Below are 21,620 nucleotides of genomic sequence, written 5' to 3' on the forward strand. Positions count from 1 at the left end.
GCACCAATAGCTTCTCAATGAAGGCAATTATAGGTGAATTAGAAGATTAGGAAGCTCCGAAACCACAAGATCAAGCATTAGACCCACAATGAGCCAAACTTTCTTGCAATGGGAAGTTCTCCCATTAGAATGATCCTATGGCTCTCAACTTTGGTTCCAATCCTTCCTAAGCACTAATAGCTTCAAAATGAGGATAATGATGACTGAATTAGGAGATTAGAAAGTTCGGAAATCACGGGATCAAGCATTAGACCCAAAATGAGCCAAACTTCCTTAGAATGATCATATGGCTCTCAACTTTGGTTTTAATATTTCCCAACCACTAATAACCTCTAAATGAAGGTAATTATATGTGAATTATATGATTAGTAAACTCGGAAATCACAAATCAAGTATTAGACCCAAAAGGAGCCGAACTTCCTCGGAATGTGAAGTTCTCCCATTCGAAAGATCTTATGGCTCTCAACTTTGGTTTTAATATTTGTCAAGCACCAATAGCTTCTCAATGAAGGCAATTATAGGTGAATTAGAAGATTAGGAAGCTCCGAAACCACAAGATCAAGCATTAGACCCACAATGAGCCAAACTTTCTTGCAATGGGAAGTTCTCCCATTAGAATGATCCTATGGCTCTCAACTTTGGTTCCAATCCTTCCTAAGCACTAATAGCTTCAAAATGAGGATAATGATGACTGAATTAGGAGATTAGAAAGTTCGGAAACCACGGGATCAAGCATTAGACCCAAAATGAGCCAAACTTCCTTAGAATGATCATATGGCTCTCAACTTTGGTTTTAATATTTCCCAACCACTAATAACGTCTAAATGAAGGTAATTATATGTGAATTAGATGATTAGTAAACTCGGAAATCACAAATCAAGTATTAGACCCAAAAGGAGCCGAACTTCCTCGGAATGTGAAGTTCTCCCATTCGAAAGATCTTATGGCTCTCAACTTTGGTTTTAATGTTTGTCAAGCACCAATAGCTTCTCAATGAAGGCAATTATAGGTGAATTAGAAGATTAGGAAGCTCCGAATCCACAAGATCAAGCCTAAGACCCAAGGGAGCTAAACTTCCTTGCAATGGGAAGTTGTCTTCTATCATTAGAATGATCATATGGCTCTCAACTTTATTTTTAATATTTCCCAACCACTAATAACGTCTAAATGAAGGTAATTATATGTGAATTAGATGATTAGTAAACTCGGAAATCACAAATCAAGTATTAGACCCAAAAGGAGCCGAACTTCCTCGGAATGTGAAGTTCTCCCATTCGAAAGATCTTATGGCTCTCAACTTTGGTTTTAATGTTTGTGAAGCACCAATAGCTTCTCAACGAAGGCAATTATAGGTGAATTAGAAGATTAGGAAGCTCCGAAATCACAAGATCAAGCATTAGACCCACAATGAGCCAAACTTTCTTGCAATGGGAAGTTCTCCCATTAGAATGATCCTATGGCTCTCAACTTTGGTTCCAATCCTTCCTAAGCACTAATAGCTTCAAAATGAGGATAATGATGACTGAATTAGGAGATTAGAAAGTTCGGAAACCACGGGATCAAGCAATAGACCCAAAATGAGCCAAACTTCCTTAGAATGATCATATGGCTCTCAACTTTGGTTTTAATATTTCCCAACCACTAATAACCTTTAAAGGAAGGTAATTATATGTGAATTATATGATTAGTAAACTCGGAAATCACAAATCAAGTATTAGACCCAAAAGGAGCCGAACTTCCTCGGAATGTGAAGTTCTCCCATTCGAAAGATCTTATGGCTCTCAACTTTGGTTTTAATATTTGTCAAGCACCAATAGCTTCTCAATGAAGGCAATTATAGGTGAATTAGAAGATTAGGAAGCTCCGAATCCACAAGATCAAGCCTAAGACCCAAAAGGAGCCAAACTTCCTTGCAATGGGAAGTTCTCCCATTAGAATGATCATATGGCTCTCAACTTTGGTTTTAATATTTCCCAACCACTAATAACGTCTAAATGAAGGTAATTATATGTGAATTAGATGATTAGTAAACTCGGAAATCACAAATCAAGTATTAGACCCAAAAGGAGCCGAACTTCCTCGGAATGTGAAGTTCTCCCATTCGAAAGATCTTATGGCTCTCAACTTTGGTTTTAATGTTTGTGAAGCACCAATAGCTTCTCAACGAAGGCAATTATAGGTGAATTAGAAGATTAGGAAGCTCCGAAATCACAAGATCAAGCATTAGACCCACAATGAGCCAAACTTTCTTGCAATGGGAAGTTCTCCCATTAGAATGATCCTATGGCTCTCAACTTTGGTTCCAATCCTTCCTAAGCACTAATAGCTTCAAAATGAGGATAATGATGACTGAATTAGGAGATTAGAAAGTTCGGAAACCACGGGATCAAGCATCAGACCCAAAATGAGCCAAACTTCCTTAGAATGATCATATGGCTCTCAACTTTGGTTTTAATATTTCCCAACCACTAATAACGTCTAAATGAAGGTAATTATATGTGAATTAGATGATTAGTAAACTCGGAAATCACAAATCAAGTATTAGACCCAAAAGGAGCCGAACTTCCTCGGAATGTGAAGTTCTCCCATTCGAAAGATCTTATGGCTCTCAACTTTGGTTTTAATGTTTGTCAAGCACCAATAGCTTCTCAATGAAGGCAATTATAGGTGAATTAGAAGATTAGGAAGCTCAGAAACCACAAGATCAAGCATTAGACCCACAATGAGCCAAACTTTCTTGCAATGGGAAGTTCTCCCATTAGAATGATCCTATGGCTCTCAACTTTCGTTCCAATCCTTCCTAAGCACTAATAGCTTCAAAATGAGGATAATGATAATTGAATTAGGAGATTAGAAAGTTCGGAAACCACGGGATCAAGCATCAGACCCAAAATGAGCCAAACTTCCTTAGAATGATCATATGGCTCTCAACTTTGGTTTTAATATTTCCCAACCACTAATAACGTCTAAATGAAGGTAATTATATGTGAATTAGATGATTAGTAAACTCGGAAATCACAAATCAAGTATTAGACCCAAAAGGAGCCGAACTTCCTCGGAATGTGAAGTTCTCCCATTCGAAAGATCTTATGGCTCTCAACTTTGGTTTTAATGTTTGTGAAGCACCAATAGCTTCTCAACGAAGGCAATTATAGGTGAATTAGAAGATTAGGAAGCTCCGAAACCACAAGATCAAGCATTAGACCCACAATGAGCCAAACTTTCTTGCAATGGGAAGTTCTCCCATTAGAATGATCCTATGGCTCTCAACTTTGGTTCCAATCCTTCCTAAGCACTAATAGCTTCAAAATGAGGATAATGATGACTGAATTAGGAGATTAGAAAGTTCGGAAACCACGGGATCAAGCATTAGACCCAAAATGAGCCAAACTTCCTTAGAATGATCATATGGCTCTCAACTTTGGTTTTAATATTTCCCAACCACTAATAACGTCTAAATGAAGGTAATTATATGTGAATTAGATGATTAGTAAACTCGGAAATCACAAATCAAGTATTAGACCCAAAAGGAGCCGAACTTCCTCGGAATGTGAAGTTCTCCCATTCGAAAGATCTTATGGCTCTCAACTTTGGTTTTAATGTTTGTGAAGCACCAATAGCTTCTCAACGAAGGCAATTATAGGTGAATTAGAAGATTAGGAAGCTCCGAAATCACAAGATCAAGCATTAGACCCACAATGAGCCAAACTTTCTTGCAATGGGAAGTTCTCCCATTAGAATGATCCTATGGCTCTCAACTTTGGTTCCAATCCTTCCTAAGCACTAATAGCTTCAAAATGAGGATAATGATGACTGAATTAGGAGATTAGAAAGTTCGGAAACCACGGGATCAAGCATTAGACCCAAAATGAGCCAAACTTCCTTAGAATGATCATATGGCTCTCAACTTTGGTTTTAATATTTCCCAACCACTAATAACGTCTAAATGAAGGTAATTATATGTGAATTAGATGATTAGTAAACTCGGAAATCACAAATCAAGTATTAGACCCAAAAGGAGCCGAACTTCCTCGGAATGTGAAGTTCTCCCATTCGAAAGATCTTATGGCTCTCAACTTTGGTTTTAATGTTTGTGAAGCACCAATAGCTTCTCAACGAAGGCAATTATAGGTGAATTAGAAGATTAGGAAGCTCCGAAACCACAAGATCAAGCATTAGACCCACAATGAGCCAAACTTTCTTGCAATGGGAAGTTCTCCCATTAGAATGATCCTATGGCTCTCAACTTTGGTTCCAATCCTTCCTAAGCACTAATAGCTTCAAAATGAGGATAATGATGACTGAATTAGGAGATTAGAAAGTTCGGAAACCACGGGATCAAGCATCAGACCCAAAATGAGCCAAACTTCCTTAGAATGATCATATGGCTCTCAACTTTGGTTTTAATATTTCCCAACCACTAATAACCTTTAAATGAAGGTAATTATATGTGAATTATATGATTAGTAAACTCGGAAATCACAAATCAAGTATTAGACCCAAAAGGAGCCGAACTTCCTCGGAATGTGAAGTTCTCCCATTCGAAAGATCTTATGGCTCTCAACTTTGGTTTTAATGTTTGTCAAGCACCAATAGCTTCTCAATGAAGGCAATTATAGGTGAATTAGAAGATTAGGAAGCTCCGAAACCACAAGGTCAAGCCTAAGACCCAAGGGAGCTAAACTTCCTTGGAATGGGAAGTTGTCTTCTATCATTAGAATGATCATATGGCTCTCAACTTTGTTTTTAATATTTCCCAACCACTAATAACGTCTAAATGAAGGTAATTATATGTGAATTAGATGATTAGTAAACTCGGAAATCACAAATCAAGTATTAGACCCAAAAGGAGCCGAACTTCCTCGGAATGTGAAGTTCTCCCATTCGAAAGATCTTATGGCTCTCAACTTTGGTTTTAATGTTTGTGAAGCACCAATAGCTTCTCAACGAAGGCAATTATAGGTGAATTAGAAGATTAGGAAGCTCCGAAACCACAAGATCAAGCATTAGACCCACAATGAGCCAAACTTTCTTGCAATGGGAAGTTCTCCCATTAGAATGATCCTATGGCTCTCAACTTTGGTTCCAATCCTTCCTAAGCACTAATAGCTTCAAAATGAGGATAATGATGACTGAATTAGGAGATTAGAAAGTTCGGAAACCACGGGATCAAGCAATAGACCCAAAATGAGCCAAACTTCCTTAGAATGATCATATGGCTCTCAACTTTGGTTTTAATATTTCCCAACCACTAATAACGTCTAAATGAAGGTAATTATATGTGAATTAGATGATTAGTAAACTCGGAAATCACAAATCAAGTATTAGACCCAAAAGGAGCCGAACTTCCTCGGAATGTGAAGTTCTCCCATTCGAAAGATCTTATGGCTCTCAACTTTGGTTTTAATGTTTGTGAAGCACCAATAGCTTCTCAACGAAGGCAATTATAGGTGAATTAGAAGATTAGGAAGCTCCGAAACCACAAGATCAAGCATTAGACCCACAATGAGCCAAACTTTCTTGCAATGGGAAGTTCTCCCATTAGAATGATCCTATGGCTCTCAACTTTGGTTCCAATCCTTCCTAAGCACTAATAGCTTCAAAATGAGGATAATGATGACTGAATTAGGAGATTAGAAAGTTCGGAAACCACGGAATCAAGCATTAGACCCAAAATGAGCCAAACTTCCTTAGAATGATCATATGGCTCTCAACTTTGGTTTTAATATTTCCCAACCACTAATAATGTCTCAATGAAGGTAATTATAAGTGAATTAGATGATTAGTAAACTCGGAAATCACAAATCAAGTATTAGACCCAAAAGGAGCCGAACTTCCTCGGAATGTGAAGTTCTCCCATTCGAAAGATCTTATGGCTCTCAACTTTGGTTTTAATGTTTGTCAAGCACCAATAGCTTCTCAATGAAGGCAATTATAGGTGAATTAGAAGATTAGGAAGCTCCGAAACCACAAGATCAAGCCATTAGACCCACAATGAGCTAAACTTCCTTGGAATGGGAAGTTGTCTTCTATCATTAGAATGATCATATGGCTCTCAACTTTTGTTTTTAATATTTCTTTGTTTTAATACCACTAATAACGTCTAAATGAAGGTAATTATATGTGAATTAGATGATTAGTAAACTCGGAAATCACAAATCAAGTATTAGACCCAAAAGGAGCCGAACTTCCTCGGAATGTGAAGTTCTCCCATTCGAAAGATCTTATGGCTCTCAACTTTGGTTTTAATGTTTGTGAAGCACCAATAGCTTCTCAACGAAGGCAATTATAGGTGAATTAGAAGATTAGGAAGCTCCGAAATCACAAGATCAAGCATTAGACCCACAATGAGCCAAACTTTCTTGCAATGGGAAGTTCTCCCATTAGAATGATCCTATGGCTCTCAACTTTGGTTCCAATCCTTCCTAAGCACTAATAGCTTCAAAATGAGGATAATGATGACTGAATTAGGAGATTAGAAAGTTCGGAAACCACGGGATCAAGCATTAGACCCAAAATGAGCCAAACTTCCTTAGAATGATCATATGGCTCTCAACTTTGGTTTTAATATTTCCCAACCACTAATAACGTCTAAATGAAGGTAATTATATGTGAATTAGATGATTAGTAAACTCGGAAATCACAAATCAAGTATTAGACCCAAAAGGAGCCGAACTTCCTCGGAATGTGAAGTTCTCCCATTCGAAAGATCTTATGGCTCTCAACTTTGGTTTTAATGTTTGTGAAGCACCAATAGCTTCTCAACGAAGGCAATTATAGGTGAATTAGAAGATTAGGAAGCTCCGAAACCACAAGATCAAGCATTAGACCCACAATGAGCCAAACTTTCTTGCAATGGGAAGTTCTCCCATTAGAATGATCCTATGGCTCTCAACTTTGGTTCCAATCCTTCCTAAGCACTAATAGCTTCAAAATGAGGATAATGATGACTGAATTAGGAGATTAGAAAGTTCGGAAACCACGGGATCAAGCATCAGACCCAAAATGAGCCAAACTTCCTTAGAATGATCATATGGCTCTCAACTTTGGTTTTAATATTTCCCAACCACTAATAACGTCTAAATGAAGGTAATTATATGTGAATTAGATGATTAGTAAACTCGGAAATCACAAATCAAGTATTAGACCCAAAAGGAGCCGAACTTCCTCGGAATGTGAAGTTCTCCCATTCGAAAGATCTTATGGCTCTCAACTTTGGTTTTAATATTTGTCAAGCACCAATAGCTTCTCAATGAAGGCAATTATAGGTGAATTAGAAGATTAGGAAGCTCCGAAACCACAAGATCAAGCATTAGACCCAAGGGAGCTAAACTTCCTTGGAATGGGAAGTTGTCTTCTATCATTAGAATGATCATATGGCTCTCAACTTTGTTTTTAATATTTCCCAACCACTAATAACGTCTAAATGAAGGTAATTATATGTGAATTAGATGATTAGTAAACTCGGAAATCACAAATCAAGTATTAGACCCAAAAGGAGCCGAACTTCCTCGGAATGTGAAGTTCTCCCATTCGAAAGATCTTATGGCTCTCAACTTTGGTTTTAATGTTTGTGAAGCACCAATAGCTTCTCAACGAAGGCAATTATAGGTGAATTAGAAGATTAGGAAGCTCCGAAACCACAAGATCAAGCATTAGACCCACAATGAGCCAAACTTTCTTGCAATGGGAAGTTCTCCCATTAGAATGATCCTATGGCTCTCAACTTTGGTTCCAATCCTTCCTAAGCACTAATAGCTTCAAAATGAGGATAATGATGACTGAATTAGGAGATTAGAAAGTTCGGAAACCACGGGATCAAGCATTAGACCCAAAATGAGCCAAACTTCCTTAGAATGATCATATGGCTCTCAACTTTGGTTTTAATATTTCCCAACCACTAATAACGTCTAAATGAAGGTAATTATATGTGAATTAGATGATTAGTAAACTCGGAAATCACAAATCAAGTATTAGACCCAAAAGGAGCCGAACTTCCTCGGAATGTGAAGTTCTCCCATTCGAAAGATCTTATGGCTCTCAACTTTGGTTTTAATGTTTGTGAAGCACCAATAGCTTCTCAACGAAGGCAATTATAGGTGAATTAGAAGATTAGGAAGCTCCGAAATCACAAGATCAAGCATTAGACCCACAATGAGCCAAACTTTCTTGCAATGGGAAGTTCTCCCATTAGAATGATCCTATGGCTCTCAACTTTGGTTCCAATCCTTCCTAAGCACTAATAGCTTCAAAATGAGGATAATGATGACTGAATTAGGAGATTAGAAAGTTCGGAAACCACGGGATCAAGCATCAGACCCAAAATGAGCCAAACTTCCTTAGAATGATCATATGGCTCTCAACTTTGGTTTTAATATTTCCCAACCACTAATAACGTCTAAATGAAGGTAATTATATGTGAATTAGATGATTAGTAAACTCGAAAATCACAAATCAAGTATTAGACCCAAAAGGAGCCGAACTTCCTCGGAATGTGAAGTTCTCCCATTCGAAAGATCTTATGGCTCTCAACTTTGGTTTTAATGTTTGTGAAGCACCAATAGCTTCTCAACGAAGGCAATTATAGGTGAATTAGAAGATTAGGAAGCTCCGAAATCACAAGATCAAGCATTAGACCCACAATGAGCCAAACTTTCTTGCAATGGGAAGTTCTCCCATTAGAATGATCCTATGGCTCTCAACTTTGGTTCCAATCCTTCCTAAGCACTAATAGCTTCAAAATGAGGATAATGATGACTGAATTAGGAGATTAGAAAGTTCGGAAACCACGGGATCAAGCAATAGACCCAAAATGAGCCAAACTTCCTTAGAATGATCATATGGCTCTCAACTTTGGTTTTAATATTTCCCAACCACTAATAACCTCTAAATGAAGGTAATTATATGTGAATTATATGATTAGTAAACTCGGAAATCACAAATCAAGTATTAGACCCAAAAGGAGCCGAACTTCCTCGGAATGTGAAGTTCTCCCATTCGAAAGATCTTATGGCTCTCAACTTTGGTTTTAATATTTGTCAAGCACCAATAGCTTCTCAATGAAGGCAATTATAGGTGAATTAGAAGATTAGGAAGCTCCGAATCCACAAGATCAAGCCTAAGACCCAAGGGAGCTAAACTTCCTTGGAATGGGAAGTTGTCTTCTATCATTAGAATGATCATATGGCTCTCAACTTTGGTTTTAATATTTCCCAACCACTAATAACGTCTAAATGAAGGTAATTATATGTGAATTAGATGATTAGTAAACTCCGAAATCACAAATCAAGTATTAGACCCAAAAGGAGCCGAACTTCCTCGGAATGTGAAGTTCTCCATTCGAAAGATCTTATGGCTCTCAACTTTGGTTTTAATGTTTGTGAAGCACCAATAGCTTCTCAACGAAGGCAATTATAGGTGAATTAGAAGATTAGGAAGCTCCGAAACCACAAGATCAAGCATTAGACCCACAATGAGCCAAACTTTCTTGCAATGGGAAGTTCTCCCATTAGAATGATCCTATGGCTCTCAACTTTGGTTCCAATCCTTCCTAAGCACTAATAGCTTCAAAATGAGGATAATGATGACTGAATTAGGCGATTAGAAAGTTCGGAAACCACGGGATCAAGCATTGGACCCAAAATGAGCCAAACTTCCTTAGAATGATCATATGGCTCTCAACTTTGGTTTTAATATTTCCCAACCACTAATAACGTCTAAATGAAGGTAATTATATGTGAATTAGATGATTAGTAAACTCGGAAATCACAAATCAAGTATTAGACCCAAAAGGAGCCGAACTTCCTCGGAATGTGAAGTTCTCCCATTCGAAAGATCTTATGGCTCTCAACTTTGGTTTTAATGTTTGTGAAGCACCAATAGCTTCTCAACGAAGGCAATTATAGGTGAATTAGAAGATTAGGAAGCTCCGAAACCACAAGATCAAGCATTAGACCCACAATGAGCCAAACTTTCTTGCAATGGGAAGTTCTCCCATTAGAATGATCCTATGGCTCTCAACTTTGGTTCCAATCCTTCCTAAGCACTAATAGCTTCAAAATGAGGATAATGATGACTGAATTAGGAGATTAGAAAGTTCGGAAACCACGGGATCAAGCATCAGACCCAAAATGAGCCAAACTTCCTTAGAATGATCATATGGCTCTCAACTTTGGTTTTAATATTTCCCAACCACTAATAACGTCTAAATGAAGGTAATTATATGTGAATTAGATGATTAGTAAACTCGGAAATCACAAATCAAGTATTAGACCCAAAAGGAGCCGAACTTCCTCGGAATGTGAAGTTCTCCCATTCGAAAGATCTTATGGCTCTCAACTTTGGTTTTAATGTTTGTGAAGCACCAATAGCTTCTCAACGAAGGCAATTATAGGTGAATTAGAAGATTAGGAAGCTCCGAAACCACAAGATCAAGCATTAGACCCACAATGAGCCAAACTTTCTTGCAATGGGAAGTTCTCCCATTAGAATGATCCTATGGCTCTCAACTTTGGTTCCAATCCTTCCTAAGCACTAATAGCTTCAAAATGAGGATAATGATGACTGAATTAGGAGATTAGAAAGTTCGGAAACCACGGGATCAAGCAATAGACCCAAAATGAGCCAAACTTCCTTAGAATGATCATATGGCTCTCAACTTTGGTTTTAATATTTCCCAACCACTAATAACGTCTAAATGAAGGTAATTATATGTGAATTAGATGATTAGTAAACTCGGAAATCACAAATCAAGTATTAGACCCAAAAGGAGCCGAACTTCCTCGGAATGTGAAGTTCTCCCATTCGAAAGATCTTATGGCTCTCAACTTTGGTTTTAATATTTGTCAAGCACCAATAGCTTCTCAATGAAGGCAATTATAGGTGAATTAGAAGATTAGGAAGCTCCGAATCCACAAGATCAAGCCTAAGACCCAAGGGAGCTAAACTTCCTTGGAATGGGAAGTTCTCCCATTAGAATGATCCTATGGCTCTCAACTTTGGTTTTTAATATTTCCCAACCACTAATAACGTCTAAATGAAGGTAATTATATGTGAATTAGATGATTAGTAAACTCGGAAATCACAAATCAAGTATTAGACCCAAAAGGAGCCGAACTTCCTCGGAATGTGAAGTTCTCCCATTCGAAAGATCTTATGGCTCTCAACTTTGGTTTTAATGTTTGTGAAGCACCAATAGCTTCTCAACGAAGGCAATTATAGGTGAATTAGAAGATTAGGAAGCTCCGAAATCACAAGATCAAGCATTAGACCCACAATGAGCCAAACTTTCTTGCAATGGGAAGTTCTCCCATTAGAATGATCCTATGGCTCTCAACTTTGGTTCCAATCCTTCCTAAGCACTAATAGCTTCAAAATGAGGATAATGATGACTGAATTAGGAGATTAGAAAGTTCGGAAACCACGGGATCAAGCAATAGACCCAAAATGAGCCAAACTTCCTTAGAATGATCATATGGCTCTCAACTTTGGTTTTAATATTTCCCAACCACTAATAACCTTTAAAGGAAGGTAATTATATGTGAATTATATGATTAGTAAACTCGGAAATCACAAATCAAGTATTAGACCCAAAAGGAGCCGAACTTCCTCGGAATGTGAAGTTCTCCCATTCGAAAGATCTTATGGCTCTCAACTTTGGTTTTAATATTTGTCAAGCACCAATAGCTTCTCAATGAAGGCAATTATAGGTGAATTAGAAGATTAGGAAGCTCCGAATCCACAAGATCAAGCCTAAGACCCAAGGGAGCTAAACTTCCTTGGAATGGGAAGTTGTCTTCTATCATTAGAATGATCATATGGCTCTCAACTTTGGTTTTAATATTTCCCAACCACTAATAACGTCTAAATGAAGGTAATTATATGTGAATTAGATGATTAGTAAACTCGGAAATCACAAATCAAGTATTAGACCCAAAAGGAGCCGAACTTCCTCGGAATGTGAAGTTCTCCCATTCGAAAGATCTTATGGCTCTCAACTTTGGTTTTAATGTTTGTGAAGCACCAATAGCTTCTCAACGAAGGCAATTATAGGTGAATTAGAAGATTAGGAAGCTCCGAAACCACAAGATCAAGCATTAGACCCACAATGAGCCAAACTTTCTTGCAATGGGAAGTTCTCCCATTAGAATGATCCTATGGCTCTCAACTTTGGTTCCAATCCTTCCTAAGCACTAATAGCTTCAAAATGAGGATAATGATGACTGAATTAGGAGATTAGAAAGTTCGGAAACCACGGGATCAAGCATCAGACCCAAAATGAGCCAAACTTCCTTAGAATGATCATATGGCTCTCAACTTTGGTTTTAATATTTCCCAACCACTAATAACGTCTAAATGAAGGTAATTATATGTGAATTAGATGATTAGTAAACTCGGAAATCACAAATCAAGTATTAGACCCAAAAGGAGCCGAACTTCCTCGGAATGTGAAGTTCTCCCATTCGAAAGATCTTATGGCTCTCAACTTTGGTTTTAATGTTTGTCAAGCACCAATAGCTTCTCAACGAAGGCAATTATAGGTGAATTAGAAGATTAGGAAGCTCCGAAACCACAAGAACCCACAATGAGCCAAACTTTCTTGCAATGGGAAGTTCTCCCATTAGAATGATCCTATGGCTCTCAACTTTGGTTCCAATCCTTCCTAAGCACTAATAGCTTCAAAATGAGGATAATGATGACTGAATTAGGAGATTAGAAAGTTCGGAAACCACGGGATCAAGCATCAGACCCAAAATGAGCCAAACTTCCTTAGAATGATCATATGGCTCTCAACTTTGGTTTTAATATTTCCCAACCACTAATAACGTCTAAATGAAGGTAATTATATGTGAATTAGATGATTAGTAAACTCGGAAATCACAAATCAAGTATTAGACCCAAAAGGAGCCGAACTTCCTCGGAATGTGAAGTTCTCCCATTCGAAAGATCTTATGGCTCTCAACTTTGGTTTTAATGTTTGTGAAGCACCAATAGCTTCTCAACGAAGGCAATTATAGGTGAATTAGAAGATTAGGAAGCTCCGAAACCACAAGATCAAGCATTAGACCCACAATGAGCCAAACTTTGTTGCAATGGGAAGTTCTCCCATTAGAATGATCCTATGGCTCTCAACTTTGGTTCCAATCCTTCCTAAGCACTAATAGCTTCAAAATGAGGATAATGATGACTGAATTAGGAGATTAGAAAGTTCGGAAACCACGGGATCAAGCATCAGACCCAAAATGAGCCAAACTTCCTTAGAATGATCATATGGCTCTCAACTTTGGTTTTAATATTTCCCAACCACTAATAACGTCTAAATGAAGGTAATTATATGTGAATTAGATGATTAGTAAACTCGGAAATCACAAATCAAGTATTAGACCCAAAAGGAGCCGAACTTCCTCGGAATGTGAAGTTCTCCCATTCGAAAGATCTTATGGCTCTCAACTTTGGTTTTAATGTTTGTGAAGCACCAATAGCTTCTCAACGAAGGCAATTATAGGTGAATTAGAAGATTAGGAAGCTCCGAAATCACAAGATCAAGCATTAGACCCACAATGAGCCAAACTTTCTTGCAATGGGAAGTTCTCCCATTAGAATGATCCTATGGCTCTCAACTTTGGTTCCAATCCTTCCTAAGCACTAATAGCTTCAAAATGAGGATAATGATGAGTAAATTAGGAGATTAGAAAGTTCGGAAACCACGGGATCAAGCATTAGACCCAAAATGAGCCAAACTTCCTTAGAATGATCATATGGCTCTCAACTTTGGTTTTAATATTTCCCAACCACTAATAACGTCTAAATGAAGGTAATTATATGTGAATTAGATGATTAGTAAACTCGGAAATCACAAATCAAGTATTAGACCCAAAAGGAGCCGAACTTCCTCGGAATGTGAAGTTCTCCCATTCGAAAGATCTTATGGCTCTCAACTTTGGTTTTAATGTTTGTGAAGCACCAATAGCTTCTCAACGAAGGCAATTATAGGTGAATTAGAAGATTAGGAAGCTCCGAAACCACAAGATCAAGCATTAGACCCACAATGAGCCAAACTTTCTTGCAATGGGAAGTTCTCCCATTAGAATGATCCTATGGCTCTCAACTTTGGTTCCAATCCTTCCTAAGCACTAATAGCTTCAAAATGAGGATAATGATGACTGAATTAGGAGATTAGAAAGTTCGGAAACCACGGGATCAAGCATCAGACCCAAAATGAGCCAAACTTCCTTAGAATGATCATATGGCTCTCAACTTTGGTTTTAATATTTCCCAACCACTAATAACGTCTAAATGAAGGTAATTATATGTGAATTAGATGATTAGTAAACTCGGAAATCACAAATCAAGTATTAGACCCAAAAGGAGCCGAACTTCCTCGGAATGTGAAGTTCTCCCATTCGAAAGATCTTATGGCTCTCAACTTTGGTTTTAATGTTTGTCAAGCACCAATAGCTTCTCAATGAAGGCAATTATAGGTGAATTAGAAGATTAGGAAGCTCCGAAACCACAAGATCAAGAGCCTAAGACCCAAGGGAGCTAATCTTCCTTGGAATGGGGAAGTTGTCTTCTATCATTAGAATGATCATATGGCTCTCAACTTTGTTTTAATATTTCCCAACCACTAATAACGTCTAAATGAAGGTAATTATATGTGAATTAGATGATTAGTAAACTCGGAAATCACAAATCAAGTATTAGACCCAAAAGGAGCCGAACTTCCTCGGAATGTGAAGTTCTCCCATTCGAAAGATCTTATGGCTCTCAACTTTGGTTTTAATGTTTGTGAAGCACCAATAGCTTCTCAACGAAGGCAATTATAGGTGAATTAGAAGATTAGGAAGCTCCGAAACCACAAGATCAAGCATTAGACCCACAATGAGCCAAACTTTCTTGCAATGGGAAGTTCTCCCATTAGAATGATCCTATGGCTCTCAACTTTGGTTCCAATCCTTCCTAAGCACTAATAGCTTCAAAATGAGGATAATGATGACTGAATTAGGAGATTAGAAAGTTCGGAAACCACGGGATCAAGCATCAGACCCAAAATGAGCCAAACTTCCTTAGAATGATCATATGGCTCTCAACTTTGGTTTTAATATTTCCCAACCACTAATAACGTCTAAATGAAGGTAATTATATGTGAATTAGATGATTAGTAAACTCGGAAATCACAAATCAAGTATTAGACCCAAAAGGAGCCGAACTTCCTCGGAATGTGAAGTTCTCCCATTCGAAAGATCTTATGGCTCTCAACTTTGGTTTTAATGTTTGTGAAGCACCAATAGCTTCTCAACGAAGGCAATTATAGGTGAATTAGAAGATTAGGAAGCTCCGAAACCACAAGATCAAGCATTAGACCCACAATGAGCCAAACTTTCTTGCAATGGGAAGTTCTCCCATTAGAATGATCCTATGGCTCTCAACTTTGGTTCCAATCCTTCCTAAGCACTAATAGCTTCAAAATGAGGATAATGATGACTGAATTAGGAGATTAGAAAGTTCGGAAACCACGGGCTCAAGCAATAGACCCAAAATGAGCCAAACTTCCTTAGAATGATCATATGGCTCTCAACTTTGGTTTTAATATTTCCCAACCACTAATAACCTTTAAAGGAAGGTAATTATATGTGAATTATATGATTAGTAAACTCGGAAATCACAAATCAAGTATTAGACCCAAAAGGAGCCGAACTTCCTCGGAATGTGAAGTTCTCCCATTCGAAAGATCTTATGGCTCTCAACTTTGGTTTTAATGTTTGTCAAGCACCAATAGCTTCTCAATGAAGGCAATTATAGGTGAATTAGAAGATTAGGAAGCTCTCGAAACCACAAGGTCAAGCCTAAGACCCAAGGGAGCTAATCTTCCTTGGAATGGGAAGTTGTCTTCTATCATTAGAATGATCATATGGCTCTCAACTTTGGTTTTAATATTTCCCAACCACTAATAACTTCTAAATGAAGGTAATTATATGTGAATTAGATGATTAGTAAACTCGGAAATCACAAATCAAGTATTAGACCCAAAAGGAGCCGAACTTCCTCGGAATGTGAAGTTCTCCCATTCGAAAGATCTTATGGCTCTCAACTTTGGTTTTAATGTTTGTGAAGCACCAATAGCTTCTCAACGAAGGCAATTATAGGTGAATTAGAAGATTAGGAAGCTCAAAATCACAACATCAAGCATTAGACCCACAATGAGCCAAACTTTCTTGCAATGGGAAGTTCTCCCATTAGAATGATCCTATGGCTCTCAACTTTGGTTCCAATCCTTCCTAAGCACTAATAGCTTCAAAATGAGGATAATGATGACTGAATTAGGAGATTAGAAAGTTCGGAAATCACGGGCTCAAGCAATAGACCCAAAATGAGCCAAACTTCCTTAGAATGATCATATGGCTCTCAACTTTGGTTTTAATATTTCCCAACCACTAATAATGTCTAAATGAAGGTAATTATATGTGAATTAGATGATTAGTAAACTCGGAAATCACAAATCAAGTATTAGACCCAAAAGGAGCCGAACTTCCTCGGAATGTGAAGTTCTCCCATTCGAAAGATCTTATGGCTCTCAACTTTGGTTTTAATGTTTGTGAAGCACCAATAGCTTCTCAACGAAGGCAATTATAGGTGAATTAGAAGATTAGGAAGCTCCGAAACCACAAGATCAAGCATTAGACCCACAATGAGCCAAACTTTCTTGCAATGGGAAGTTCTCCCATTAGAATGATCCTATGGCTCTCAACTTTGGTTCCAATCCTTCCTATGCACTAATAGCTTCAAAATGAGGATAATGATGACTGAATTAGGAGATTAGAAAGTTCGGAAACCACGGGATCAAGCATCAGACCCAAAATGAGCCAAACTTCCTTAGAATGATCATATGGCTCTCAACTTTGGTTTTAATATTTCCCAACCACTAATAATGTCTCAATGAAGGTAATTATAAGTGAATTAGATGATTAGTAAACTCGGAAATCACAAATCAAGTATTAGACCCAAAAGGAGCCGAACTTCCTCGGAATGTGAAGTTCTCCCATTCGAAAGATCTTATGGCTCTCAACTTTGGTTTTAATATTTGTCACGCACCAATAGCTTCTCAATGAAGGCAATTATAGGTGAATTAGAAGATTAGGAAGCTCGGAATCCACAAGATCAAGCCTAAGACCCAAGGGAGCTAAACTTCCTTGGAATGGGAAGTTGTCTTCTATCATTAGAATGATCATATGGCTCTCAACTTTGGTTTTAATATTTCCCAACCACTAATAACGTCTAAATGAAGGTAATTATATGTGAATTAGATGATTAGTAAACTCGGAAATCACAAATCAAGTATTAGACCCAAAAGGAGCCGAACTTCCTCGGAATGTGAAGTTCTCCCATTCGAAAGATCTTATGGCTCTCAACTTTGGTTTTAATGTTTGTGAAGCACCAATAGCTTCTCAACGAAGGCAATTATAGGTGAATTAGAAGATTAGGAAGCTCCGAAATCACAAGATCAAGCATTAGACCCACAATGAGCCAAACTTTCTTGCAATGGGAAGTTCTCCCATTAGAATGATCCTATGGCTCTCAACTTTGGTTCCAATCCTTCCTAAGCACTAATAGCTTCAAAATGAGGATAATGATGACTGAATTAGGAGATTAGAAAGTTCGGAAATCACGGGCTCAAGCAATAGACCCAAAATGAGCCAAACTTCCTTAGAATGATCATATGGCTCTCAACTTTGGTTTTAATATTTCCCAACCACTAATAACGTCTAAATGAAGGTAATTATATGTGAATTAGATGATTAGTAAACTCGGAAATCACAAATCAAGTATTAGACCCAAAAGGAGCCGAACTTCCTCGGAATGTGAAGTTCTCCCATTCGAAAGATCTTATGGCTCTCAACTTTGGTTTTAATGTTTGTGAAGCACCAATAGCTTCTCAACGAAGGCAATTATAGGTGAATTAGAAGATTAGGAAGCTCCGAAACCACAAGATCAAGCATTAGACCCACAATGAGCCAAACTTTCTTGCAATGGGAAGTTCTCCCATTAGAATGATCCTATGGCTCTCAACTTTGGTTCCAATCCTTCCTAAGCACTAATAGCTTCAAAATGAGGATAATGATGACTGAATTAGGAGATTAGAAAGTTCGGAAATCACGGGCTCAAGCAATAGACCCAAAATGAGCCAAACTTCCTTAGAATGATCATATGGCTCTCAACTTTGGTTTTAATATTTCCCAACCACTAATAACGTCTAAATGAAGGTAATTATATGTGAATTAGATGATTAGTAAACTCGGAAATCACAAATCAAGTATTAGACCCAAAAGGAGCCGAACTTCCTCGGAATGTGAAGTTCTCCCATTCGAAAGATCTTATGGCTCTCAACTTTGGTTTTAATGTTTGTGAAGCACCAATAGCTTCTCAACGAAGGCAATTATAGGTGAATTAGAAGATTAGGAAGCTCCGAAATCACAAGATCAAGCATTAGACCCACAATGAGCCAAACTTTCTTGCAATGGGAAGTTCTCCCATTAGAATGATCCTATGGCTCTCAACTTTGGTTCCAATCCTTCCTAAGCACTAATAGCTTCAAAATGAGGATAATGATGACTGAATTAGGAGATTAGAAAGTTCGGAAATCACGGGATCAAGCAATAGACCCAAAATGAGCCAAACTTCCTTAGAATGATCATATGGCTCTCAACTTTGGTTTTAATATTTCCCAACCACTAATAACCTTTAAAGGAAGGTAATTATATGTGAATTATATGATTAGTAAACTCGGAAATCACAAATGAAGTATTAGACCCAAAAGGAGCCGAACTTCCTCGGAATGTGAAGTTCTCCCATTCGAAAGATCTTATGGCTCTCAACTTTGGTTTTAATATTTGTCAAGCACCAATAGCTTCTCAATGAAGGCAATTATAGGTGAATTAGAAGATTAGGAAGCTCCGAATCCACAAGATCAAGCCTAAGACCCAAGGGAGCTAAACTTCCATGGAATGGGAAGTTGTCTTCTATCATTAGAATGATCATATGGCTCTCAACTTTGGTTTTAATATTTCCCAACCACTAATAACGTCTAAATGAAGGTAATTATATGTGAATTAGATGATTAGTAAACTCGGAAATCACAAATCAAGTATTAGACCCAAAAGGAGCCGAACTTCCTCGGAATGTGAAGTTCTCCCATTCGAAAGATCTTATGGCTCTCAACTTTGGTTTTAATGTTTGTGAAGCACCAATAGCTTCTCAACGAAGGCAATTATAGGTGAATTAGAAGATTAGGAAGCTCCGAAATCACAAGATCAAGCATTAGACCCACAATGAGCCAAACTTTCTTGCAATGGGAAGTTCTCCCATTAGAATGATCCTATGGCTCTCAACTTTGGTTCCAATCCTTCCTAAGCACTAATAGCTTCAAAATGAGGATAATGATGACTGAATTAGGAGATTAGAAAGTTCGGAAACCACGGGATCAAGCATTAGACCCAAAATGAGCCAAACTTCCTTAGAATGATCATATGGCTCTCAACTTTGGTTTTAATATTTCCCAACCACTAATAACCTCTAAATGAAGGTAATTATATGTGAATTATATGATTAGTAAACTCGGAAATCACAAATCAAGTATTAGACCCAAAAGGAGCCGAACTTCCTCGGAATGTGAAGTTCTCCCATTCGAAAGATCTTATGGCTCTCAACTTTGGTTTTAATATTTGTCAAGCACCAATAGCTTCTCAATGAAGGCAATTATAGGTGAATTAGAAGATTAGGAAGCTCCGAATCCACAAGATCAAGCCTAAGACCCAAGGGAGCTAAACTTCCTTGGAATGGGAAGTTGTCTTCTATCATTAGAATGATCATATGGCTCTCAACTTTGTTTTTAATATTTCCCAACCACTAATAACGTCTAAATGAAGGTAATTATATGTGAATTAGATGATTAGTAAACTCGGAAATCACAAATCAAGTATTAGACCCAAAAGGAGCCGAACTTCCTCGGAATGTGAAGTTCTCCCATTCGAAAGATCTTATGGCTCTCAACTTTGGTTTTAATGTTTGTGAAGCACCAATAGCTTCTCAACGAAGGCAATTATAGGTGAATTAGAAGATTAGGAAGCTCCGAAACCACAAGATCAAGCATTAGACCCACAATGAGCCAAACTTTCTTGCAATGGGAAGTTCTCCCATTAGAATGATCCTATGGCTCTCAACTTTGGTTCCAATCCTTCCTAAGCACTAATAGCTTCAAAATGAGGATAATGATGAGTGAATTAGGAGATTAGAAAGTTCGGAAACCACGGGATCAAGCATTAGACCCAAAATGAGCCAAACTTCCTTAGAATGATCATATGGCTCTCAACTTTGGTTTTAATATTTCCCAACCACTAATAACGTCTAAATGAAGGTAATTATATGTGAATTAGATGATTAGTAAACTCGGAAATCACAAATCAAGTATTAGACCCAAAAGGAGCCGAACTTCCTCAAAAAAGGAGCCGAACTTCCTCGGAATGTGAAGTTCTCCCATTCGAAAGATCTTATGGCTCTCAACTTTGGTTTTAATGTTTGTGAAGCACCAATAGCTTCTCAACGAAGGCAATTATAGGTGAATTAGAAGATTAGGAAGCTCCGAAACCACAAGATCAAGCATTAGACCCACAATGAGCCAAACTTTCTTGCAATGGGAAGTTCTCCCATTAGAATGATCCTATGGCTCTCAACTTTGGTTCCAATCCTTCCTAAGCACTAATAGCTTCAAAATGAGGATAATGATGACTGAATTAGGAGATTAGAAAGTTCGGAAACCACGGGATCAAGCATTAGACCCAAAATGAGCCAAACTTCCTTAGAATGATCATATGGCTCTCAACTTTGGTTTTAATATTTCCCAACCACTAATAACGTCTAAATGAAGGTAATTATATGTGAATTAGATGATTAGTAAACTCGGAAATCACAAATCAAGTATTAGACCCAAAAGGAGCCGAACTTCCTCTGAATGTGAAGTTCTCCCATTCGAAAGATCTTATGGCTCTCAACTTTGGTTTTAATGTTTGTGAAGCACCAATAGCTTCTCAACGAAGGCAATTATAGGTGAATTAGAAGATTAGGAAGCTCCGAAATCACAAGATCAAGCATTAGACCCACAATGAGCCAAACTTTCTTGCAATGGGAAGTTCTCCCATTAGAATGATCCTATGGCTCTCAACTTTGGTTCCAATCCTTCCTAAGCACTAATAGCTTCAAAATGAGGATAATGATGACTGAATTAGGAGATTAGAAAGTTCGGAAACCACGGGATCAAGCATTAGACCCAAAATGAGCCAAACTTCCTTAGAATGATCATATGGCTCTCAACTTTGGTTTTAATATTTCCCAACCACTAATAACCTCTAAATGAAGGTAATTATATGTGAATTATATGATTAGTAAACTCGGAAATCACAAATCAAGTATTAGACCCAAAAGGAGCCGAACTTCCTCGGAATGTGAAGTTCTCCCATTCGAAAGATCTTATGGCTCTCAACTTTGGTTTTAATATTTGTCAAGCACCAATAGCTTCTCAATGAAGGCAATTATAGGTGAATTAGAAGATTAGGAAGCTCCGAAACCAC

The sequence above is a fragment of the Syzygium oleosum genome, unplaced genomic scaffold (assembly GCF_021117445.2).
Source record: "Syzygium oleosum isolate NSW1041296 unplaced genomic scaffold, Sole_v2.1 Sole_v2.58, whole genome shotgun sequence".
Classification (NCBI taxonomy): domain Eukaryota; kingdom Viridiplantae; phylum Streptophyta; class Magnoliopsida; order Myrtales; family Myrtaceae; genus Syzygium; species Syzygium oleosum.